The 26,885-nt window shown below is 44.5% G+C and overlaps 1 pseudogene; it reads left to right on the forward strand.

Annotated features, from left to right (window-relative positions):
- Nucleotides 1-1,975: 1,975 nt before the first annotated feature.
- LOC149090392 (uncharacterized) lies at nt 1,976-7,861 on the forward strand (annotated as a pseudogene).
- Nucleotides 7,862-26,885: the final 19,024 nt, after the last annotated feature.

A 26,885-nucleotide genomic window follows, 5' to 3' on the forward strand; every position in this document is an offset into this window, starting at 1 on the left:
AGGCAGATGGTAGACGAGAGCTTCAAGGTCTACATGGTGGAGATGCAGACTCTCATGCGGCCTCTGCGCTATGGAGTAGACCATGAGATGAAGCGCATCTATAATAACAGTCTGTCTGATCTGCGTGCCTAAGCCCGTCCGTATCAATTCCATAATCTGGTGGAATTGATGCATCTGGCAGACGAGTTTGAGGAGCTGGAGAAGGACCGCGAGAGGTTGCGGCAGCAGCCACGGCCGGGCCAGACACGATTTATGGCCATGGGCGCCGCTGGAGGCGAGGTGGAGTATCTCCGCATGGAGGATGAGGCGGTGTGTGGCCAGGAGGGGCACCGCGCTTTTACGTGCCGCAACAAGGCACTGAATTTCTGCTGGCAGTGTGGGCGCATTGGGGTGAGAACGTTTGCCTGTTGCCAGTCGGGAAACGAACAGCGGCACCCGCCATCCAGAGGCGAGCGGGAGCAGCGGCTAGGAGCCCCCATGCGCTATGGGGCCGTCTTCAGGACGAATGCAGCCAGATGACAGCGATTGTGTCCATTGGAGCCACCCAACAAAAAGCCACGATCAACACGGGAGCCACAAGCAGATTTATAAGCGAAAAGCTTGCTGACAGGTTCAGAAGAGTGGGCGTGGTGCGTGCAACACGGCTGCGCATACGCTTAGCGGACGGCAATTGCAGTCATGTGGACTCGCAGCTGGAGACGACGATCAGCCTGGGGAATCAGCAAAGCCAAATCCCGTTGCTGATTCTTCCAGGAGTGGTCGACGATCTGGTGCTGGGCTGGGATTTCTTAGCCAGCATGGGCACCACCCTGGAGTGCGGTGGTTTGCTGTCCGTGGCTGTGGCCAGCGTGGAGGCGAGCCCAGAGACGCCAGTGGAGGCGAAGATGGAGCAGCCAACGCCTATACACAAAGATCCAGAGGTGGACGCTCTTCTGAGGCATGAGCTGAAGAAGTTCCAGCATGTGGAAGGCACCACCAGGATCACGGAGCGCCGGATCAGGATGCAGGACAACAGGCCCATAAAGCAGCGCTACTTCCCCAAAAATCCAAAAATGCAGGCGGAGATCAACCTGCAGGTGGGTGAGCTGCTGGCCAAAGGCTGCATTGAGCCCTCGAAGAGCCCACATAGCGCGCCGATTGTTATGGGAATGGGAAGTGGCGGCTATGTGTGGATTTTCGACAGCTGAACAGTAGATCCATTAAAGATGAATACCCTTTGCCGCGTGTGCATCACATTTTGGATCAGCTGCGAGAGGCGTGCTACATCAGCAGCCTGGATTTGAAGGATGGTTATTGGCAGATACCCGTTTCGTGCCAGATTGTGCAGCCACAGTGCATCCGCTAAATGCACTGCTCATAAAGGGCACGAAGCGGGAGTGGACGGAGGAGCGGCAAAGAGCGTTCGAGACGGTAAAGGCCAAATTGACGGAGTCACCGGTGCTGGCGTGCCCTGATTTCTCGAAGCCGTTTTGCTTGCTTGCTTGAGGCAATCCTGACGCAAACCTCGGAAGGCGGAGAGCGCGTCATTTCTTATGCCAGCCGGACACTGAACAGTGCTGAAAAGAACTATTCAGCTACTGAATGAGTGTCTGGCTATAATCTGGGGCATACGGAAGCTCAGGCCATACCTGGAAGGCTACAAATATGTAGTGGTCACTGACCATATGGCTCTGATGGCTCAATTCGATCGACAGCCCAACGGAAAGGATTGATAAATGGGCACTGGAGCTGCAGCAGTACGACTTCGAGATTCGCTACAGGAAGGGCAAGCAGAATGTGGTGCCGCTCTCACGGCAGCCTCTGGGAAAGGAATCGTACCGTTTGGTCAAGAGCAAGGAGATGCCAGCTGAGACAGGATGTCGCTGGCTCACCAAGCTTCGGCAGGACATAAGTTTCCAGCATCAACATGCACAGGGTATTCGGCCGCCTTCATCACGCAAGGACGAGAGCCCAGGCTGTCCAAATCGCCAATAAGATGCGCGAAGTGTTTGAGATAGTGCGTCGAAGCCTGGCGAGAGCTGGACAGGATCAGGCGCGGCATTATAACCTACGGTGGCGGCAGTGGAAGCCGGCCGTAGGTGACAAGGTGTGGGCAAAGGAACGCCAGTTGTCGAATGCCGCAGAGGGATTTGCAGCAAAACTGGCACCACGCTATGGAGGCCCTTATATAGTGGCCAGTTTTGTGTCACCAGTCATCTACCGCATCGGTCGCATGTTGCGGATCTCAAGCCGTGGAGAGGAGACACGGGTGAGCATTAAAGCTGTTTCGTTTTTTTTTTTTTTTTTTTTCAAAAAAAAAAAGGGAGTGAATACACAGCGAAGTGTATTGCTTCTAATTTAAGCGCAAAAAGAATAAGAAAAACAAGTAAGAATGTTGCAGTCGGGCGCTACCGACTGCGGAATACTCATTCACAGTCCGTATACATGATACTTTGTTTACAAAGGGGCATATATTCTTATTTCAAATTTAATTTGGCTTTAAAAAAATGTACAAAGCAATTGTTTTTTGATTGTAGCTTTTGGTAATTTTTATCGAGTAATCGATAATTATTATATTGATCGTGCACTTTTTGAGTACAAATGTATGGTAATTTTCGTTAATAGCTTTCGGTCTCACCTATTGCAGATTCATAGGCGTTTGCTTACATTACAAAAGCGCGCTTTTTAGCATTCTAAGAATTGCGATTGATTTCTGGATTTTCTAGCTGTTATTGTAGTTTTTTCAGAAGACGCTCTGTTATTAGCTTATTGAATTTTAGCTATCAGATTGTCAAGCAAAACGATAGCTTGGGTGATAGAGGCGTCGCAAGTTATATTACAGCGGCGGAGGCTCAAAGCCCCTTCAATGTTGTGGGTTTTTTTCATACATATTTCGTTTTTTATAAAATAGATACTTATTTTATAAAATTTTTCTTATGCACGCGCTCATTTGTATGTGTGTATGTATGTACACATAAATGCATACTCTAGCGTTGAAATGAGACTGATTTGTTTTTGCTTTGTTTTTGAATTTATCATCCGCTACTCTGGCTCTACTTTTCTTTAATGCGTCATAACAAAAATCTCATTTTTGGATTTCATTTTAATTACAATTATTGACAGTAGGTGGTGGCGCTGTCGGCAAAGGCGCCGGCTTAATTTGTTTTTGTTATTTTGACAGACATGGCTTGGGTGCGAGTTCAAATCCCGCGGAAAACTCTTTTTTGTAAATTGCAAATTTTGTTATTTAAGCTTCTTTTATATTTTTTTTTAATTTAAATTTTATTTTTAAATTTTATAAAAATGTTTCCTTCCGTGTTATCAATGCCTATTAACCTTATTTGTATATATACATGTACATACAGAGATAGCATATAAATGTCGTAATTTGATACTACAAATGCCGATTGCCACGCCCCTAGTGGCCGTAGACACCTCATTTTTGGCCAGTTCTTAGAAAGAGCTAACGGTAACGTAAATGCGAAATTTGAAATTTTCGCTCAAAAAATGTGAAAATGACAGGGTATTTTTCGATATGCCACGCCCCCAAAGAGGCGTGACAATTTTTTTTGGGGCAACGATAGAGGAGGTTACCAGTAACTCAACTATCCAAATGTAAAGCTTTAAGCTCTTAAACTGTAGGAGATAAAAGGTTTTGCGGTTTGCCACGCCCCCTTTGGTCGGACATATATATATATATATATATATATATCAAATTTCAAGTCTCTAGCATCAATAGTGCCTAAAATATAGCCAAATTTGAAAAATCACTATATCTTCAGGTCCGATTTGCCACGCCCCTAGTAGGCGAAGACATAAAATCATTTCATCAGTCATTATAGAATTATAGCATTAGCTCACGTGCGAAATTTCAACGTTCTAGCTTTAGAACTTTAGGAGATACAGTTTTATCTGATTTGCCACGTCCCCAATGGGCGTAGATATATCCACCATAGCTTTTTGGACTTGGGGGGTCAACGCGGATCTACATACCAAATTTCAACTTTCTAGCTCTTCAATTAACATGATTTCTGGTATATCGGAAAATGCATTTTCCGATTTGCCACGCCCCTAGCGGGCGGATCGGGAAAATTTTAGCACTTTATAAATCGAAGCCATACACGAGTATGTGTTCCAAATTTCAAGTCTCTAGCTTAAATAGCGGCGAAATGAACTGCGTTCATACGGACAGACGGACAGACGGACGGACGGACAGACGGACGGACAGCAAGACGGACATTGCACAAAACCAATATACTAATTCACTTCGTGAAGGAGTATAAAAACAGCAAAAATTTTGTTCAAAAGTGCATAATTTCGGCTGCGAAATGCATCTGTGGCTGGAAAATTACAGTTGCAACCGGGAAAATTACGGTATATTGGGTACGCAACAACAATTTGTTTGAACTGCGTGCGCACGACAGCAAGCAGTGTACAGTACTGCACCGAAAAACTTAGCTGTCAGTGCATGCGCAATGCACTATGCACAGATACAACAACAAAGCAGTGCAAGTGCAAGCAGTACCCACCTGCAGTGTATGCGCCCTTGGCAACAGAGCGCAGCCGAAATTATATTTTCTAACGAAAGCGAGAGCGAAAAACAACAAACCGCACGCATTCCAGGCGAAAAAATTGCTGCACACCCACACCCACCGCGAAGCGAGAGCAAGCGAGCGTAGGCCAGCGTCAAGGGACTACGTCGGCTGCTCAGCGATCGCTAGCGCACGAAGTCAAGACAACTAAAACCGCCAACAACAAATCGCACAGACAACTAAAATCGCCAACAACAAAACGCACTGAGACAACTAAAAACTCCAACAACAAAACGCGCCGAAACATAAAAACAGCCAACAACAAAACACACAGCGGCATATAAAACGATCGCTAGCAAAGAGATGCCAACAACAATGCAACGCCAATAACAATGCTACACGGCAGAAGAGCCTGCATTTGGATGTTCGGCTAGAAGAGCTATGTATGCGTGTGCCGATGGGAGTGTGGGAAAAACGGTATCTGGGCAGTACCGGAGCCTGCCTGGAATTCAGCCATATTGCAGCGAAGGCTAGAGTGGGCTGAGCGTAGGCCACAAGACCCGTTAGATGCTGTCGCTGACGCAGCGGTGGCGCGGCAGCATAGGGTTTAAAATGGGCAGGTGAGCTTGTGTTCGGTCTATTTTCGGAAAGTTATAATGGAGAGTGGACGCGCTGTCAACAATAAGAACGACAAGGGCATCGGCCGGGTACACCCTGCCGATCCTCGGTTGCCGGCCAGTGACTACGCTGGAGCGGCACGAGGAGCGAGCAGGGTGGATGCCCAGTCGACGCGACCGACGAGGTAGGGCACGGCTGCCGCCGGTGGGGTTGCCATTTCATCCGCGCCGGCAGCCGAAGAGATGGCCCTACCTGGTGTATATCGGCCCTACCTGGAGCTGGAGCCGATATACACTTCACTATTTCACTTTCCTATCACTTGGTATATTCACTCGTAACCACTTTCAAATTCAATTATTAATTTCTCTCAATTATAATGTTCTCAATAATATTTTTATTTCGCTTTATTTAAGAACACTTTTAGATTCAGCTTTAGGTTTCTTGCTGCAATCATAATACCTTTTTTTTTTCGTTACTTACTCTCGGAGTGGGCTCATATACCCGCTCTGTTCTTACCACTTCTCTGTGCTCACTCTTTTCTTCTTTCGCTGGATTTCGGCGACGTTCGCTATGCTGCCCCCGCGCGTGCACATGCTTATGCATATGCTTCTTCGGCTTACGCTTCTGCGTAAATATTTTCGCACGCACTGTACTTTTCGGCGCGGTAACGGTTTTCTAATCCCGTTTTTTCGCTCGACGATTCCCGAAATTTCTAACCCCCGACCTTCTTCCTCCTTCACTTTTTAATTTTTGCACTTTACCATGAATGTTCTCGATTTTCGCTGCTTTTACACGCACACTGCCTATACTCAAATTAACCGCCAAAAAACTAAACAAACGCCTCTATTGCCCGTCACCTCTATTTGGGTATGCCGGCGGGTTTTTACGCCGCCCGTATTTTTTTTTAGCCGGGGCCAGAGTCTCAGTCTGCCCAGGGCCATAAGTTAATACGGGCCATATCGAGTTAGGCGACCACGCGGCCTGAGCTCGCCGACCACGCCCACGCCCACGCCCACGCGTTTGCACGCGGGAGGACGGCAGCAATCGAGTGGCGCGATCAAGCGCACTCTAGATTTCGGGGGTCGGGGCTGCGAAGGCGTGCTGTGGGGCGTTAGTGGGGCCACTACGATCGGTAGACCGCGGATCGAGGAACGCCCAGCGTTGCCGTTCACTCAAGACCACGCGATTTGCCACCTTACACGCTTTTCGAAATGGACGGAGATGGTGCCGCTGCGGAGCGCGAAAAGCGCGGCTCTTCAAAAAGCATTTCGAGAGCGGATCTTGGCGCGGTTCGGCACGCCAAAGGTGCTCATTACTGACAATGGCACCCAATTCACCAGTCGGGCATTCAAGGTGTTTTTGGAGGAGCTTGGGGTGCGTCACCAGCTGACAGCACCATACACACCTCAAGAGAATCCCATTGAGAGGGCACACAGAACAGTGAAGACGATGATTGTGCAGTTCGCTGGAGGTGACCAGAGATGCTGGGACGACGCATTGCCGGAGTTGACGTTGGCGGTCAACAGCAGCGTGTCAGCATCCACAGGATATTCGGCCGCCTTCATCACGCAAGCAGCGTCTGTGTCGATCACACCCTTACATACATACATACACTATATACGTACAGTGGGCTTGCATATAAAATGTGCAGCTAAATTATCAGTGCATAAGTGGAACAATTTGGCTTGTACATTTGAATTGTAAATGAAAGTGTTTTTTTCCAAACGTGAACATAATTAACTAAATTTGTAACTAAAATAAATAAAATTAATAACTTAGAATCGAGGGCTGATCATCCAGCGCTCATTATGGAAAATCGGTCCCGTTTAGCGCAGTTGTAATTACCAAAATTTAGTGGAACTTATACTGAGTGGGAAAACTTTTTCTATATGTTCAAAACGATTATAGATGCAGACTCTGATCTCAGCTCGATTGAGAAGTTCCAGCATCTTCGATCCTGCTTAAGTGGTGCTGCTATAGATACCATCAGCTCATTGAAAATTAATAAGGCTAACTACATCGTAGCTCTGGATATTCTTCAACGTCGATTTGATAATATTTTACAGGCACATATCAGAGCGATATTTGTGCTTGAGAAGGCAGATGCATCTGTGGGCAGGCTGAGGCAGCTGGCGGATAAAGCTACATCTCACATTCGTGCTATGGATTCTCTTGCATCGCGCGAAGAAGTTGCTGATTGTATCATGGTGCAAACAGTGTTGCAAAAATTGGATAAATACGCTCACGCCAAATGGGAGGAACGCTTATCGGTCAATGAGTTACCATCGTGGGCCAAGTTGTCAACGTTCTTGCAAGAGCGGTGTCGAATGCTTGAAAATGTGGATCAAGTTTGGCAAGATGATCAGATTGGCAAGTCAGGGAAGATCGTGAGTACGCATTTAATAAAATCATTTGTTGCTACCAAGACTTCCATTCGTTGTGTCTTTTGTGAAGACACGAGCCACATGATATTTCAATGTAAGCGTTTAATGCAATTGCCACCCATTGCACGACATAAGGAGGCCAAGAGACTCGCTCTGTGCCTAAATTGCTTAAAAAAAGGACATCAGTTAAAAGAATGCAAATCTAGTACCTGCCGCACTTGTCAATCGAAGCACCATACCTTATTACATCACAATCAGTCTTCAACAAACAAATGCTATACATCCTTCTGCTATGGTTGCAATGTCACCTTCTTTGCCTCAAGCTCATATATCGCCTCATTCGTCTGATGTTGTGCTTTTAGTCACTGCTATAATCCTTGTTAAGAACCGAATGGAACATTCGTTCCTCTGTCGATCTCGTTCTGAAATCTCGGATTTCAGACTATTCAACTGTCATCACCGCAATCATCTCATAGACGATTACTGACAATCAGCCTGGAATTTCAATGTCTACTAAAGTTGGAACATACCCTCAAATATACAGCTATCTGATCCCTTACTCTATAAGTCAAAACGGATTGATCACATCGGAGCTGGTTTTTTCTTTGAGCTGTTGTGTATTGGGCACTTATGTTGGCACCTGGGTTGCCAGTTTTGCAGAAAACTCAACTCGGCTGGATCATATCAGGTGGCGGCCAATCGGCCCACAAACTCCCATCGTTCATCGCAACTCAAAGAGGCTCGGATGATGATTTGTTTTCGAGCCTATCGCCAAGGTAACAGAGCAGCTCCATTGTCAGCAGCATTTCATCGCAACTCATCGTCGATTGTCTTCAGGGGAATATTTAGTCTGCTTGCCAAAAAAGCAAGGCGTCGAATCTTTGGGCGACTCTAATTTGCAGGCCAAACGTCGGCTCTTAAATTTGGAGCTCAAGTTTGCTAAAAAAAAAATCATGTTCTAAAGAAAAAATATTCTGCATTTATGAAAGAGTATATTGATCTCAACCATATGTCACTGGTGCCCAGCGCAAAGATCTCCAAATGCAAATACTTTATGCATCATAATTGTGTATACAAAGAAGAAAGTTCGACAACAAAGCTGAGAGTTGTATTCGACGGCTCGACTGTTACCACATCTGGGCTTTCATTAAATGATCTTATGTCACACACTCATTCGTTTTCGCACATTTGCTATTGCAATTACAGGTAACATCGGTAAAATGTATAGGTGTGTGAAGGTTTCAGAGCCTGATTCCATGCTTCAGTGCATATTATGCCGAAACTCATTAGTCGACGATATTCAGGTTTTCAAATTGAATACCGTCACTTATGGGACCAAGCCCGCTTCTCTTTTGTCTGTTCCTGCAATGCACCAACTAGCAATGGATGAGTTGTCATCATACCCACTAGGATCTAAAACTGTTTTGCGAGATTTCTATGTCGATGATCTGATCTCAGGGGGCAATTCAGTTGAGGTTCGCGACATAATGGAACAAACCACAAATCTTCTTGAGCGAGGTTACTTCAAATTGAGAAAATGGTGCTCAAACTCAATCAACGTTCTTTGCGGAATTCCAGAAACTGAGCGATGCTACGATCCATTAGGTTTGATCGGACCAACATTAACTAGGTCAAAAATCATTTTGCAACGCATGTGGAGAGACAAGTTGCAATGGGATGAGAGTATATCACCATCGTAACATTTCCTCGTTTTGTACTCCAAATTAAACAAGTGTCCAATTACATGCCTTCTGCGATTCTAGCCTTCAGGCCTAAGAACTTGATAAGCGAAATAAAGAAACTGAACTTGTTCGAATGTGAGATGCATTGTTGGTCGAACTCAGCGGTGGTCTTGTCTTGGCTAAAGGAAGAGCTTGAATTTGGGTATTCAATCTGTTATCTAAAGGAGCAGCACCGTTAGAGCTCTTGCACTCACTCGTTGTCTTCAGCTGTCTCTGATTTATCAAAATGTACGTGGCTTAAATTCTAAACTGAAAAGAGTATTCTTGCACAGTTATAGTGTACAATATGATATTAAATAGTGAAATCCTTTCAAGTAATTTTACTACTTATAGACTCGATCATTTAATGCGCCGAGGGGGTGGTGTGTTGGTTAAATCCTGTATCCTCTCCGAAATTTTTATTTTTTCGTCCCTTAATGATGCGGAGATTTTATACATGTTCTTTTTTAGCTGTTGATAATCATCTCAATTATACTCATTTGCCTTCTAAGCCAAGTCGTTATCGCAAATGCGATTTTGTTTTGCTCAACGAATGTATTATTAAGAAATATTAAATCTAAATGTTTTAAGAACTATAAAAAGTCTGGTTCTACTGATCCCTATAACAACTCATATCTCCTGGTGCTGATAAAGAGCACACTGTGTCTCTTCAGTCACCATTACTAAAATTGTTTAATTTTTCTTTGGAAACGTCTGTGTTCCCTTCAATTTGGAAAAAATCTTTCATCATTCCCCGATATAAAAAAGGTGGAAGCTCTGATATTTCCAATTTCCGCAGCATAAACTGTATCAGGATAATATCGAATCCGTTCAAAAACAGTTTCTTCTCTTTGCCTTAAGGGATCTTAGGTGGGACAGTAAAGTGCGATTACCGTCTTACCATAGTAGGCTTCAGCTCATTGATCTTCCATCGTTAATCAATCGCAGAATAATTTAAGGTACTGTTTTTCTGGTCAATTTGATTAACGGTGATGTTTATTCGTCCTCTGTTGATACGTCTTAATTTTTCGGTTCCGTCCCGAACAACTAGACATGATCGTCTGCTTCATTTACCTGTGTGCACTATATTATTCTTTGCATAGTGCGTTTTATGTTCTATGTGCTAATTTCAATAAATATTATCACGTATTTTCCTTTTAGCTCTCTTCTATTAAATTACCTTAGGGAAACCACTCGCAATGCTTAGACATAAGCACTGGTATACAGTTCGTTGCCAACGTTGTGACATTCCTTCTATTTTTCTCTTGTTTAACTCATTTATTTTTATTTCTTATGCTCTTTTCACTATTTCTTGCAATATTTGTACTACTTTCCTTCTTCATTACTAATACTTTTACGTTAAGATTTATTATAATTTTACTAAATTAACTATATTTAAGCACTTTTAATATCTTTTTGTAAGTTTTCCATTTTAACACTGTCTATTCATATTTTCAATAGTGTCACTGACCACATTTGGCGGTGAAGTGGGGCATAGCTAGCCGGACTGGCAAATAAAATACCTCCATCGGGTTGCTGATACTGTTGTCATAATGTGTTGTACTTTCTAAAGGCTATTTAATTTTAGTTGACTCTAGTTTTGTCAAAATCTTTAAATAAAATTAAAAAGAAAAAAATAAATAAATTCATTAGAAATAATGAAGCGCATTTTTGGCTATGTTTATAAATTCAACCGGAAAATAAAATCACCTGAGTTATCATCGGACGATCTGCGTCAAGGATAAAAGAGCTCAGTTCAACGGCATGAAAACTGTTGCCTGAGCATTGTGAAAATGTATATTATACTGCAGATCCCAACCTCGCCTAGTTGAGCATATAATGGCGGGCTTGCACAAGGCTTACCAGCATTCACAATCACTGGAGTGGACTATTGTGGTCCTTTTTACTATAAGCCTGATGGACGAACTAGAGCATCATTTATATGCTACATCTGCTTGTTCGTTTGCTTCACAACCAAGGCCGTATGGCTAGAGCTCGCCGAGGATCTGTCGACAGCTGCTTTCTTAGGCGCCCTCAAGCGTTTCATTAGTACAAGTCCAAAATGCAATTCGTCAGACAACGCAATTGGTCAGACAACGCAACCAACGCATGACATACATACAGAAGCTGTTCGGCGCAGCAGCTAATAATTGCCGAATTTACTGAAACTTTCAGCAAATGATCTACATATTATATTGAATAATTGACAAATTTGAAAATAATTGACAATATTTTTAATCGATAATTAAATATCGGGAGTATGCGGTAATTTAAATCGACTCAGCTCGTCGCCTTGATCAAGAATATATATACTTTCTGGGGTCTGCCACGCATTCCGATGGGTTCAGGGTATGAATAGTCTTTATTCGGTAACGCCCGACTGCAACGTTCTTACTCTCTTAAAAGTTCAGAAACAACTTTTAGTACTGTTCAGTAAATGCAGCCTTGGCTTACAATTGATAATTTACAACATCAATCGTTTTACTATCGAGGGTTTTTTTTAATATCGGATGTTAAAAAATCGATGGCCTCACTATCGAAAGCTTTGCATCCCGAGCTAAAAAAAAATAATAATTATAAATTCATGTAAGTAAAGTTAAAAAAGCTCTAGTGGATATATTCACGCCCATTGGGGGCGTGGTAAATCAGATAAAACTGTATCTCCTAAAGTTCTAAAGCTAGAACGTTGAAATTTCGCACGTGAGCTAATGCTATAAATCTATAATGACTAATTTTATGTCTACGCCTACTAGGGGCGTAGATATATCCACTAGAGCTTTTTTAACTTTACTTACATGAATTTATAATTATTATTATTTTTTTTTAGCTCGGGATGCAAAGCTTTCGATAGTGAGGATTTTTCAAATTTGGCTATATTTTAGGCACTATTGATGCTAGAGTCTTGAAATTTGGTATATATACGCGAGTTGACCTCCCAAGTCCAACAAGCTATAGTGGATATATGTCCGCCCAAAGGGGGCGTGGCAAACCGGAAAACCTTATATCTCCTACAGTTTAAGAGCTAGAAGCTTCAAATTTGGATAGTTGAGTTACTGGTAACCTCCTCTATCGATGCCCCAAAAATAATTGTCACGCCTCTTTGGGGGCGTGGCATATCGAAAAATACCCTGTAATTTTCACATTTTTTGAGCGTAAGCATTTACGTTACCGTTAGCTCTTTCTAAGAACTGGCCAAAAATGAGGTGTCTACGGCCACTAGGGGCGTGGCAATCGGCATTTGTAATATCAAATTGCGACATTTATATGCTTGAGCTATGTATGTACATGTATATACAAATAGGCTTAATAGGCATTGATAACACGGAAGGAAACATTTTTATAAAATTTAAAAATAAAATTTAAATATTTAAAAAATATAAAAGAAGCTAAAATAACAAAATTTGCAATTTACAAAAAAGATTTTTCCGCGGGATTTGAACTCGCACCCAAGACATGTTTGGCAAAAGAACAAAACCAAATTGAACCGGCGCCTTTGCCAACAGCGCCACCACCTACTATCAACAATTTTAATTAAAATGAAATCCAAAAATAAGATTCTTGTTATGAGAGTAGCAGATGGTAAATTCAAAGCAAAAACAAATCAGTCTCATTTCAACGCTAGAGTATGCATTTATGTGTACATACATACACACATACAAATGAGCGCGTGCATAAGAAACGCTGGTATGCTTGATGCTACATATGCGTGGAGACTTATGTACATACATATATGTACATGCATAAATGCGTACATACATATGAGGGCTATTTAAGAAGAAACAAATTTAAGCTTAAAAAATTTGTTAATTAGAAAAAAGAATAAAATAAGTATCTATTTTATAAAAAACGAAATATGTATGAAAAAAATACACAACATTGAAGGGGCTTTGAACCTCCGCCGCTGTAACATAACTTGCGACGCCTCTATCACCCACGCTATCGTTTTGCTTGACAATCTGGTAGCTAAAATACAATAAGCGTCATCTGACAAAACTACAACAACAGCTAGAAAATCCAGAAATCAATCGCAATTCTTAGAATGCTAAAAAGCGCGCTTTTGTAATGTAAGCAAACGCTTAAGAATCTGCAATAGGTGTGACCGAAAGCTATTAACGAAAATTACCATACATTTGTACTCAAAAAGTGCACGATCAATATAATAATTATCGATTACTCGATAAAAATTACCAAAAGCCAAATTAAATTTGAAATAAGAATAAATGCCCCTTTGTAAACATAGCATCATGTATACGGACTGTGAATGAGTATTCCGCAGTCGGTAGCGCCCGACTGCAACGTTCTTACTTGTTTTAGTTTTCTTTAGTTGTAAATCTTAATGATTATACTAGAAAAATAATTGAAAGCGTTAATACATAAGAACTAATGCTCCAAGCACACATTTTTCTACTTTTATTTATTTATTTGCCAATTGTGTGTGCGCTATCTTCTGTTTGTACGAATATTCGCTCATACATACATGTGTGCACATAGCAGCATCTTTTAATTTCTTTGATTTCCCCTCGCGTACTTCCAAACAGGCTAGCAACACAATTAACATATAAACTAACAATAACAAATTCCACATACATATTCACGACACATTTACTAAATAATAAACTTAAATTGCTAAATTGGTTGTTTTGCTTTGTGTCTAAACAGCTGAGATCGTAACTAGTATCAATAACCTTTCCGATAATTATCACCGGCCGCCACATAGTTGTGTACGATCAGAATTCATCGTAGTTTAAAAACTATTGTAAAACAAATCTATATATATAAAAGAGAGTTGTGAAAAGTGCTCCTACACTTATAACTCGAGATCTGCTGGACCAATTTTCATGGTTTTTGATTTGTTGGAATTGTTTCCGCTACGAGTAGGATAATAGATCTTAAAAATACTGAAAAAAATTTGACGAATACTTGAAAAACGCGTTTTTTTCCCTAAAGCTTCAAATTTCCATTGATACTCAGTAGGCTTAATAACAGTGACAGTTTTCGGTCCTGCTCTCATTTTATACAATAGTATAGAAGTAAATAAACTAATGTAGTCAATCAGTCTACGGCACAACCTACGGCGAACCTGACTATTCATAAAAAAAGCACATTTGATAAAAATAATACGCGTGCATACAGAAGCTAAATATCTCGAAAGTTCAGTTATTTATTTGTCTCAAACATAAATTATTTATATATATATTTCTCGATTGTTTTATGTGGTTTTGTGCGAGGGCATATTCTGTATTACTATTAATAAATATGCCGCGTCCTAGAAGATCTAATCTTCCCCGGCGGACCCATTATGCAATTAGGCAACGGAATATCGCGTGTCAATTTTCTGACGAAGAACGAGAAATCGCCCGAGAAAGGCGCCGCGTTAGTACCCAGCAAAGAAGGGCCTTAATTCGTGCTTCTCAAAGAGAAGCAGCCCGCGAAACGGCAATAAAAAATGGTTCAAGGATTTTATTATCTGGCGATTTCCGACAAACACTACCAAGATCTAAGATCTACTGCTGCCGACAAAATAATCGCTTGCCTCAAAGCACCAAATCTGTGGCGATATGTAACCAAACTTCAACTCTCTGTAAATATGAGAGTTGCATTGTTGAACGATCTATCTGCTGATGATTTCTCGAAGCAATTGCTGAATATCGGTAATGGCCGTATTCCTGTTCGTCAACAGGAATCGAGTGGTTTCGAGTGGTTTGATTTCATTTCCTCAAAATTTTTGCAATTTCGTCTCATTAAAAGATGAGCTTATCAACAAAGTATTTCCGAATATCATTGCTTTCCACAAAAATACTAAACGGTTAAGTGAGCGAGCAATTTTGGCGGCTAAAAATTAAGATGTGGATGACCTTAATCCTATAATTCAAAATAAAATCGTTGGTACTCTGTATTCGTTCAAATCAATCGACTGTGTAGCAAACAAAGAAGAAGCCACTAATTATCCAACTGAATTTTTGAACTCCTTGGCTGTGCCTGGTTTACCACCGCACAATTTACAACTGAAGGTTGGCTCGGTAGTTATCATGCTTAGAAATTTAAACCAACCAAAACTGTGCAATGGATCGCGTTTGGTGATAAGAAAACTGATGGGCAATGTGATTCACGCGTCGATACTCAAAGGAAAATTTAAAGATGAGGAAGTTCTTGTTCCTAGGATTCCGATGATCCCAACAGATATGCCCTTTGAGTTTAAACGAATTCAATTCCCAATTCGTGTTGCCTTCGCCATGACGATCAACAAATCACAGGGCCAATCTTTGACTATTTGTGGCCTCAATCTAGAAAATGCGTGTTTTTCTCATGGTCAATTGTACGTGGCATGCTCACGTGTTGGCAAACCATCCGCATCATTTGTTCTTGCACCTGACCAAAGAACAAAGAATGTCGTTTACCACAAGGTGCTTGAATGAAAATAGCTTTCAAAAATTTTTTCCTAGAAAAAATGGATAGGGCAATGCAACGTTTGCGGGCCAGCTAGTAGAAAATAAATTTTTGTTTCTTGTTTTTTTTTCTTTCTTTTTAATTATTAATGGAAACAAAATTTAATTGTTTTATTTATCCTAATTAAATTTATTAAAATTCTGAATTAACTTCTAGTTAGCATCCATGTCTGATCGTTCGAGTCGAGCGCTATTCAGTGTACCCGCTTCGCATTTGATTAAACGCAGTGCCAGCACTTTCAAGCGAAGTCCGGTCGTTACCCGGTCCAGTCCGAAGGCTGGCCAACATTTCGGGATCTGTTTTCGGCCATTTACATAAATAATCCGCGTTTGACTCCGGTGGAGAAGTCATTCCACGTCAATTCAAAGACAGCAGGCGATGCAAGTGCCGTAGTCGCAGAGTATCCTTTCACAAACGGCTTTGCATCGGCTTGGGGCTCCTTGTGTGATCGGTTCGAGAATAAGCGGCTGTTATCAACAGCCAGCTTAAAATTCTGCTCTCCAAAGTTACCAAGGAATCAGGCTCAGCTCTCAGAGAGTTGCATGGCACCATTCATAGGTGCGTCACTGCAATCGAGCATGCTCAAATCTCTACGGAGAATTGGGACTGTATCCTTGTGTTCGTGTGCACGTCCAAATTGCCAGATCACACTCGATCTCTCTGGGAGCATTCGCTGACACGAAAAACAGAAATCCCTGCCTGGCAGGACGTTAGTCACTTTCTTAGCGAGCGTGCTCTTGCGCTCGAGGCTATGGAAGGTGATCGTTCTGCACAAACAGTTCCAATCTCAGTTCCGAGATGCGGGAACTCTGCCCCTCCCAAACGAGTGAACTCCTTTTCAACGCAAGTGAATTTGAAGAGCTTAATGTGCGATCTGTGTTCAATGAGAACCATCCAATCCGATTTTGCCCTCGGTTTCTCCCGCTGTCTATCCATGAACGAGAGGCATGCAAAGCAAAGAATCTTTGCCTGAACTGCTTCGCTAAGGGTCACCAGTTACGAGAGTGTACCAGTACGCACAACTGCTTCAAGTGTAATGGTCGACATAACACCCTACTCCATAGGGATAATACTCCGCGGTTAGGTACTGACTGGCCCACTTTCATGAACTTCACCGGGAATGGTCTCCTCCTTCACAATTCAAGTCTGCGTTCCGAGGGAGATGAAACTTGAGATTCCGACAACCTTGTCATCTCCTATAACTTTTCCATTCCGAGTTCCCGACAGCACCACTACGAAAGTGAGGGTCGGTTTCAATAACTGCCTAAATGATATTCTTCATTCAGGCCCAACAATCCCACCATCCATGTTGTGTGACGAGCAAGCAATTCAACCTCCAACTCATTCCATCTTCCAGAGGAAGACGCCGTCATCAGAAAGCAGCAAGCCACGCGGTACCAATTCCTTCCAGTGCCGCGTGTGCCCAGGAGCGCACGGTCTCCGGAACTGCCAGCGTTTTCGGAGCTTTCCAGAGGAGAAACGGATGCGTGCGGTACTTACACAGAAGTACTGCACGAACTGCTTGGCTCACGAGCACTCTGGGCAATCCTGCCGCAACAAGGGACGCTGCAAAACGTGTGGCCAGGATCACCACACGCTCCTGCATCTCCGGGGATCAGCACGTCACTCCGCCTCGACTCCTAAAGTATGTTAATGCCGATCCCATTAACAAGAATTGCTCCTCCCGCGCCATATAATGTTATGCTATTAACAACACTCTGTTAAAAACATACGCCCAGTTCTCCTACTGGTTCGCGGGGTTCTGCGCCTCACACCCGCACACACTTGTCATTTGCCTCTTCTGGCATATATATACATGACTCTTTTTTTCCGACACAGCTGCCATACTCCAAATAAAGACTAGGAAATGACAACATTATTGAAGACGCCACCACTCCAACAATAACAATAAGATATTTATTACTTTAAGGCGAGATCGACGTGTGGCAATTATTTCCCCAGCTATACTAAATGTTCTCTCCAAATCGTTGGAATTGCCGGAACGGAAAGGTACTTGCGAACGTACTGTGCGAAGCGCTTAAGATGTTGCACATTAATCTGCAACGTTTTAAATGGCGTTTGCAAGGTTAACGTTCATTTTTTTGATTCTGTCAGACTATCGCCGTTTTTTATTGCTGTTTTAGAAAACCATTGATAGTCCCATCGATTGCTTTGCATCCCTACCCTGAATCCACCAAGCTTCTCTTATAATCATTCTGCACTTCTTTTATTCACACATACATATGCATCCACACATACGTGGTTCACAAGATCTGCTATCTGTACAGTAAGCAGCGACTGCGCCAAGGCTTATTGTTAAGGGTTTATATAAGTTAAGCACTCCCACACTAGCCAGCTCCTCTCTCATTAATTCAAAATAAAATCGTTGGTACTCTGTATCAATTCAAATCTATCGACTGTGTAACAAACGAAGAAGAAGCCACTAATTATCCAACTGAATTTTTGAACTTCTTGGATGTGCCTGGTTTACCACCGCACAATTTACAACTGAGGGTTGGCTCGGTAGTTATCATGCTTAGAAATTTAAACCAACCAAAACTGTGCAATGAAACGCGTTTGGTGATAAGAAGGGAAACGAAAATTTAAAGATGAGGAAGTTCTTATTCCTAGGATTCCGATGATCCCAACAGATATGCCCCTTTAGTTTAAACGAATTCGATTCCCGATTCGTCTTGCCTTCGTCATGACGATCAACAAATCAGAGGGCCAATCTTTGACTATTTGTGGCCTCAATCCAGAAAATGCGTGTTTTTCTCATGGTCAATTGTCAATTTGTTGTTGCACCTGACCAAAAAACAAAGAATGTCGTTTTCCACAAGGTGCTTGAATGAACAACAACAATTGTTTACCCAGAAATAATGGATAAGGCAATGCAACGTTGCCGGGCCAGCTAGTATTATATAAAATATATTATTTCATTTAACACAAAGTGATTTATATTTACAAGAACCCACCACAGCGTCCCCAATCACTAGTGCTCTAGTGTGGGAGAGCTTAACTGGCGCTCGAGCAGGGACCCACATTCTTCACGGAAATAAAGGGAAATTGTGACGTGTCAGTAATTCTATAAAAATAACTTATTAAAACAAGTAAGAAAGCTCTAGTCGAGACTGCTCGACTACGAGATCCCCTGAACCCGACTGCTACCCGACCCGCTACCGACTGCGGAATACTCATTCACAGTCCGTATACATGATGCTATGTTTACAAAGGGGCATTTATTCTTATTTCAAATTTAATTTGGCTTTAAAAAATTTAGTACAAAACAATTGTAGCTTTTGGTAATTTTTATCGAGTAATCGATAATTATTATATTGATCGTGCACTTTTTGAGTACAAATGTATGGTAATTTTCGTTAATAGCTTTCGGTCACACCTATTGCAGATTCTTAAGCGTTTGCTTACATTACAAAAGCGCGCTTTTTAGCATTCTAAGAGTTGCGATTGATTTCTGGATTTTCTAGCTGTTATTGTAGTTTTGTCATATGACGCTCTGTTATTAGTTTATTGTATTTTAGCTACCAGATTGTCAAGCAAAATGATAGCGTGGGTGATAGAGGCGTCGCAAGTTATGTTACAGCGGCGGAGGTTCAAGGCCCCATTAATGTTGTGTATTTTTTTCATACATATTTGGTTTTTATATAATAGATACTTATTTTATTCTTTTTTCTAATTAAAAAATTTTATAAGTTTAAAATTGTTTCTTCTTAAATAGCCCTTATATATGTATGTACGCATTTATGCATGTATATGTATGTACATAAGTCTGCACGCATATGCAGCATCAAGCATTCCAGCCTTTCCTATGCACGCGCTCATTTGTATGTGTGTATGCGAGTACACATAAATACATACTCTAGCGTTGAAATGAGACTGATTTGTTTTCGCTTTGTTCTTGAATTTACCATCCGCTACTCTCATAACAAGAATCTTATTTTTGGATTTCATTTTAATTGCAATCGTCGACAGTAGGTGGTGGCGCTGTCAGCAAAGGCGCCGGTTCAATTTGTTTTTGTTCTTTTGACAAACATGACTTGCGAGTTCAAATCCCGCGGAAAACTCTTTTTTGTAAATTTCATATTTTGTTATTATATATATTTTTTTTTTTTTTAAATATTTAAATTTTATTTTTAAATTTGATAAAAATGTTTCCTTCCGTCTTATCAATGCCTATTAAGCCTATTTGTATATACATGTACATACATAGATAGCTCAAGCATATAAATGTCGCAATTTGATACTACAAATGCCGATTGCCACGCCCCTAATGGCCGTAGACACCTCATTTTTGGCCAGTTCTTAGAAAGAGCTAACTTTAACGTAAATGCAAAATTTGAATGCTTACGTCCGTTTGGGCGGACATATATCCACTATAGCTTGTTGGACTTGGGAGGTCAACTCGTGTATATATACCAAATTTCAAGTCTCTAGCATCAATAGTGCCTAAAATATAGCCAAATTTGAAAAATTACTATATCTTCAGGTCCGATTTGCCACGCCCCTATTAGGCGTAGACATAAAAATTTTTCATCAGTCATTATAGAATTATAGCATTAGCTCACGTGCGAAATTTCAACGTTCTAGCTTTAGAACTTTAGGAGATACAGTTTTATCTGATTTGCCACGCCCCCAATGGGCGTAGATATATCCACCATAGCTTTTTGGACTTGGAGGGTCAACGCGGATCTACATACCAAATTTCAACTTTCTAGCTCTTCAACTAACATGATTTCTGGTATATCGGAAAATGCATTTTCCGATTTGCCACGCCCCTAGTGGGCGGATCGGAAAAATTTTAACACTTTATAAATCGGAGTTATACACGAGTATGTGTTCAAAATTTCAAGTCTCTAGCTTCAATAGCGGCGAAATGAATTGCGTTCATACGGACAGACGGACAGACGCACGGACGGACAGACGGACAGACGGACGGACAGCAAGACGGACATTGCACAAAACCAATATACTAATTCACTTTGTGAATGAGTATAATAATTCGCACATACACACGCACACACACACACACGCATACAAACAAACACACGCACACACACACTCACATATACAGGCGATTGCGCTTGGGTTGCGCTGCAGTGTTGGCGATATTATGAGAACTTATTTGTGGAGGTTACCAGTGTGAGGAGCAATATAGGTATGCACGTATTAATGTATATGAACGTTCGTATTTGCTGTGCGTTTATATGCATATACGTGCATATACATGTTGCTCCACACAGCTACGCGAATACTGTAGGAGCGACCCTCACACTGGAAAGGGGGTCAAATTCCTGTTAGAGGCGGTCTCTTTCGCTCCTATAGATTCAGCAATGGGTCGCGTCGCACGCACGACGATCATCGATGACCGTTAGCCGACGTGCCGTTCGTGCCAGAAGATAGTAGTGGACACTTTCACTCGCAGGGCACCAACGGTACTTCGGCCAATGGGAGGCTGCCACGCAATTTGGCGGGAAAGTGGCGTCACCCGGATCACGCCACTTTACCGTTTCTATGGGCACGAGCGGCTGAAAGGCCCCGCTCCAGAGCCTTACAGGCCCCGTTACCACCCGAAGCACGGCCTGTGGCTGGGCTATAAAAGGCCACCGGCGGCTCCATATGAGGATTAAAGAGTTAAAAAAAAGTGAGTCGGAGTCAAAAGTCAGAGTGAAAAGTGATTAAAGTCAGAGTGCCGTGAAAGTCAAAGCGAGTGGTAAATCAGGACTCCCAGGACTTCAAAGGACAGCAAGGACATCGTGGGAACAGCAAGGACATCCAGTGGGAATCCTTGTGACAAAGAAAGAGGCAACCAGCATCATCAGCGGCACCGATCAGGACATCGGTGCATATCAGCGGCTTAAGCGAGGCCTGCACATCTGAGTAAGTTCACGTAGCCGTGCGCAAGAGAAGTGTTTGTGAGTGAAACGAAGCTAGTGTTGTGCTGTGAGCGAGTGGAATAGTAGGAGAGGCCTGCTTATCTGAGCGAACCGCCAGAGTTTACAGACCGAAGTCCTGGCGTTTCCCGAATCGTCCCGGTGAACTAGCGTGTTTTAGCACAACACTCTCCCAGCCGAAGTGCGTTGAAACAGCGCTCGGTAGGTGTGCTTCGCTAAAGCCAACCAGCGAACCAGCATAAATTTAAGTGACGTGTACATTTCAAACGTATTCAAGATAATATACATTTACGCTATAAAACCTAAATTCACAAGTGACTAATTAATATCGCAGGGGCTTCAACAAATAAATTTGTTGGCACGAATCCACAGTCAGCTGAAACTAGCCCAGCTTAGACTCGGAATAAACCGAAGGTTCGTTACAACTGGTGCCCAACGTGGGGCCCGACGATAAGAGTTTAATTAGAAATTGTGACTATGGTGCGAGCGTGGGTATACAACTTAAAAAAGGATGAAGGGATGAGTTATGGTGACGAGTTCGGAGTGAGCTTGTCAGGCACACTGGACGCTATGCGGAGGCAGTTTGGCAACTGGGTTGAGAGGAATGAAGGTAGCATTCCTTACTCACTGAGGATCGCCGAGCTGAGTCGACTGCATGGACGCCGTGCCTCACTGAGGGATGAGGCAACGACCGCCGTAGTTGACGACGACATGGAGACAGAGCTGGCGCTTATGGCGCGGCTCTGTGTGCCTTCCACGAGTGCAGCGGCACGGCTGCAGGACACGCGACAGGGTGAGATAAGAGCCACATCCAACCCGCAACCGGAAATAAGGTCACAAGGACTCATCAGCACAGCCCAAGAATATCCAAAGGTGGCCAAACAAGTGCGAGAGTGGAGCTTCCGCTTTGATGGCACCACAAAGCCTTTGGAGTTCTTGGAGCAGGTGGAGTGGTCGGCGGACACATATGGCCTGGATCTGGACCTGATCCCGCGGGCGATGCCAGAGAAGGGCATGGCATTAAAGTGGTATGTGGCCAACAACAGTCACTGGACGGCGTGGGCGACGTTTGTGCGCAGCTTCCAGGAGTTCTTCTTGCCCAGAAGCTATCTGGAGAAGCTGGAGTACGACGTCAAACGCCGGAGGCAAACGAGAGCTTCAAGGTCTACATGGTAGAGTTGCAGACTCTCATGCGGCCTCTGCGCTATGGAGCAGACCATGAGATAAAGCGCATCTATAATAACAATCTGTCTGATCTGCGTGCCTAAGCCCGCCCGTATTAATTCCATAATCTGGTGGAATTGATGCACCTGGCAGACGACTTCGAGCAGCTGGAGAAGGACCGCGAGAGGTTGCGGCAGCAGCCACGGCCGAGCCGGACACGATTTATGGCCATGGACGACGCTGGAGGCGAGGTGGAGTATCGCCGCATGGAGGATGAGGCGAAGAATTCTCCTGCGCCAAGGACAGGCGCATCCGGAGCAAGGACACACATGCGGAATCCAGCCAGGGCATGCCGAGTGTGTGACCAGGAGAGCACCGCGCTTTTACGTGCCGCAACAAGGCACTGGATTTCTGTTGGCAGTACGGGCGCATTGGGGTGAGAACGTGTGCCTGTTGCCAGTCGGGAAACGAATAGCGGCACCAGCCATCCAGAAGCGAGCGGGAGCAGCGGCCAGGAGCCCCCAAGCGCTAGTGGGCCGTCTTCAGGAAAGAGAGAAAAGAGTTACGCCAATACGTGGGCGTGGCTTCATGGTACCGCCGCTTCGTGTCAGATTTTGCAGCCACAGTGCGTCCACTAAATGCACTGCTCAAAAAGGGCACGAAGTGGGAGTGGACGGAGGAGCGGCAAAGAGCGTCCGAGACGGTAAAGGCCAAATTGACGGAGTCACCGGTACTGGCGTGCCCTGATTTCTCGAAGCCGTTTTGCTTGCAAACGGACACAAGCAATTATGGGTTTGGGGCAATCCTGACGCAGACCTCGGAGGACGGAGAGCGCGTCATTTCGTATGCCAGCCGGACACTGAACAGTGCTGAAAAGAACTATTCAGCTACTGAAAAAGAGTGTCTGGCTATAATCTGGGGCATACGGAAGCTCAGGCCATACATGGAAGGCTACAAATTTGTAGTGGTCACTGACCATATGGCTCTGAAGTGGGTCAATTCGATCGAGAGACCAACGGAAAGGATTGCCAGATGGGCACTGGAGCTGCAGCAGTACGACTTCGAGATTCGCTACAGGAAGGGCAAGCAGAATGTGGTAGCAGATGCGTTCTCACGGCAGCCTCTGGGAGAGGAGGCGTGCCGTTTGGTCAAGAGCAAGGAGATGCCAGCTGGGACAGGATGTCGCTGGCTCACCAAGCTTCGGCAGGACATAAAGAAGGCGCCACATAGGTTTCCAGACTATATGGAAGAGTCTGGAAACTTATATCGGCACATCCCGCATCAAGTCGGCCACGAGGATGTGGCTGCATGGAAGCTGTGCGTGCCGGCGGACCGGCGCAAACAAGGTCTGGAGGCGAACCACGACGCAGCGATCGCTCGGGTGGCAGCGCGGTATTACTGTCCAGGTATGTACCGGGATGTGAGAGCATACGTACAGCGCTGCGAAGTGTGTCAGCGATATAACCCCAGTCAGCTGCAAGCTGCTGGGCAAATGCTGACGCAGGTGCCCAAGGAGCCCAGATTAAAGCATGGGAACACTATGCTTTTGGTTTTCATAGATCGCTTTTCGAAATGTACGGAGATGGTGCCGGTGCGGAGCGCGAATAGCGCGGCTCTCCAAATGCATTTCGGGAGCGGATCTTGGCGTGGTTCGGCACGCCAAAGGTGCTCATTACTGACAATGGCACCCAATTCACCAGTCGGGCATTCAAGGTGTTTCTGGAGGAGCTTGGGGTGCGTCACCAGCTGACAGCACCATACACACCTCAAGAGAATCCCACTGAGAGGGCCAACAGAACAGTGAAGACGATGATTGCGCAGGACGACGCATTGCCGGAGTTGACGTTGGCGGTCAACAGCAGCGTATCAGCATCCACAGGGTATTCGACCGCCTTCATCACCCAAGGACGAGAGCCAAGGCTGCCCAAATCGCTGTTCGACGCGCAAACAATCGGCACAGGGCAGGAGGCACAGAGCCCAGTCGAGAGAGCCAACAAGATGCGCGAAGTGTTTGAGATAGTGCGTCGAAACCTGGAGAGAGCTGGACAGGATCAGGCGCAGCATTATAACCTACGGAGGCGGCAGTGGAAGCCGGACGTAGGTGACAAGGTGTGGGCAAAGGAACGCCAGATGTCGAATGCCGCAGAGGGATTTGCAGCAAAACTGGCACCACGCTATGGAGGCCCTTATATAGTGGCCAGTTTTGTGTCACCAGTCATCTGCCGGATAAGGTCGGAGGCCGATCAGCGGACCAGGACGGCGCATGTGGCGGTTTCGTTTTTTTTTTTCCAAAAAAAAAGGGAGTGAATACACAGCGAAGTGTATTGCTTCTAATTTAAGCGCAAAAAGAAGAAAAAACAGCAAACATTTTGCTCAAGTGCATAATTTCGGCTGCGAAATGCATTTGTGGCTGGAAAATTACAGTTGCCACCTGGAAAATTACGGTATATTGGGTGCGCAACAACAATTTTTTTGAACTGCGCGCGCAGGACAGCAAGCAGTGTACAGTACTGCACTGAAAAACTTAGCTGCCAGTGCATGCGCAATGCACTATGCACAGATACAACAACAAAGCAGTGCAAATGCAAGCAGTACCCAGCTGCAGTGTATACGCCCTTGGCAACAGCCCGCACAGCCGAAATTATAATTTCTAAGGAAAGCGAGAGTGGAAAACAAAAACAAACCGCACGCATTCCAGGCGAAAATTGCTGCACACCCACACCCACAGCGAACCGAGAGCAAGCGAGCGTAGGCCAGGGTCAAGGGACTACGTCGGCTGCTCAGCGGTCGCTAGCGCACGAAGTCAAAGTGAGCGACAACTAAAACCGCCAACAACAAAGCGCACAGACAACTAAAATCGCCAACAACAAAACGCACAGCGACAACTAAAACCGCCAACAACAAAACGCGCCGAAACATATAAAACAGCCAACAACAAAACACACAGCGGCATATAAAACGATCGCTAGCAATGAGATGCCAACAACAATGCAACGCCAATAACAATGCTACGCGGCAGAAGAGCTTGCATTTGGATGTTCGGCTAGAAGGGCTATGTATGCGTGTGCCGATGGGAGTGTGGGAAAAACGGTATCTGGGCAGTACCGTAGCCTGCCTGGAATTCAGCCATAAGGCAGCGAAGGCTAGAGTGGGCTGAGCGTAGGACACAGGACCCGTTATGTGCTGCCGCCTAAGCAGCGGCGCGCGGCAGCATAGGGTATAAAATGGGCATGTGGGCATCGAGCCGGGTTCCAGAGTTACCAGAGTGGTCCGACGGCGGTCGAGTGCGCCGTCCACATGCCATCAAGTGTTCGAGTGGAGACGAAGTGCAGCCATAAGTTGGGTTACCCGTTGGGAGTTCTGGCCACCATCGATGCCTGCCACGCGACGAATGCAACCGGATGTCCGTGCTTGGGCGTAGGCGCGTTTTGCTGGCTGAATCCTCGCGCACTGGCTAGCGATTTTGCTGTGAGCTGTGCACGAATGAGGAGTGGCCGCTAAATGCCAGCCGGCGTCAAAGTTCGACACCGGTGGCAGTTGCGAACGACATCGATGTGGCCAACTCCCAACAACAATCCAGAATTTGGTCTGCAGCGCCGTAACGAAGATACTGGACCAACTAGGAGAGCAGCTGGCATTATGGACGCCTTCAGCAGGTCAGTCGGGCATGTGGCTGCATGCTGGGAGAGTGTGATTGCAGACGCCTGTCACGCAACTGGCTCCACCAGCTGCGGAACTTTGGGTGTCGGCAAAGCTTGGCAACCGATCCTCGCGCACTGGTCAGCGACTTCACTGGGAGCTGCGCGCGAAAGAGGATTGACCAACAAGCTTACCGACACCAATGATTCGACACCGGTGTCCAATTGCGAACGAAGTCTGTGGCCCGATCTCCTAGCAGCAGTGCATGGAATGACTGCAGATGCGCCAATGCCACCGGGGGCTGCAAAAACGACAGGCGAGTTTTGCAGCAGCGCCCGGCGTGGGCATTGGCAGCGGCAGGCCATCAGGTTGAGGGGCCTAGAGGAAAAGATGCCCGGCCTGAAAAATAATATTTTTGTATTTTTATGGAAAATTAAAAAAATTTTGAACTCCATTCACTTACCGGCAGAATACAGCATTGCCAGCGGTAAG

This window comes from Drosophila navojoa, unplaced genomic scaffold (genome assembly GCF_054131105.1).
Source record: "Drosophila navojoa isolate 15081-1374.11 unplaced genomic scaffold, UAZ_NAV_1.0 NAV_Backbone_95, whole genome shotgun sequence".
NCBI classification, from domain to species: Eukaryota; Metazoa; Arthropoda; class Insecta; order Diptera; family Drosophilidae; genus Drosophila; species Drosophila navojoa.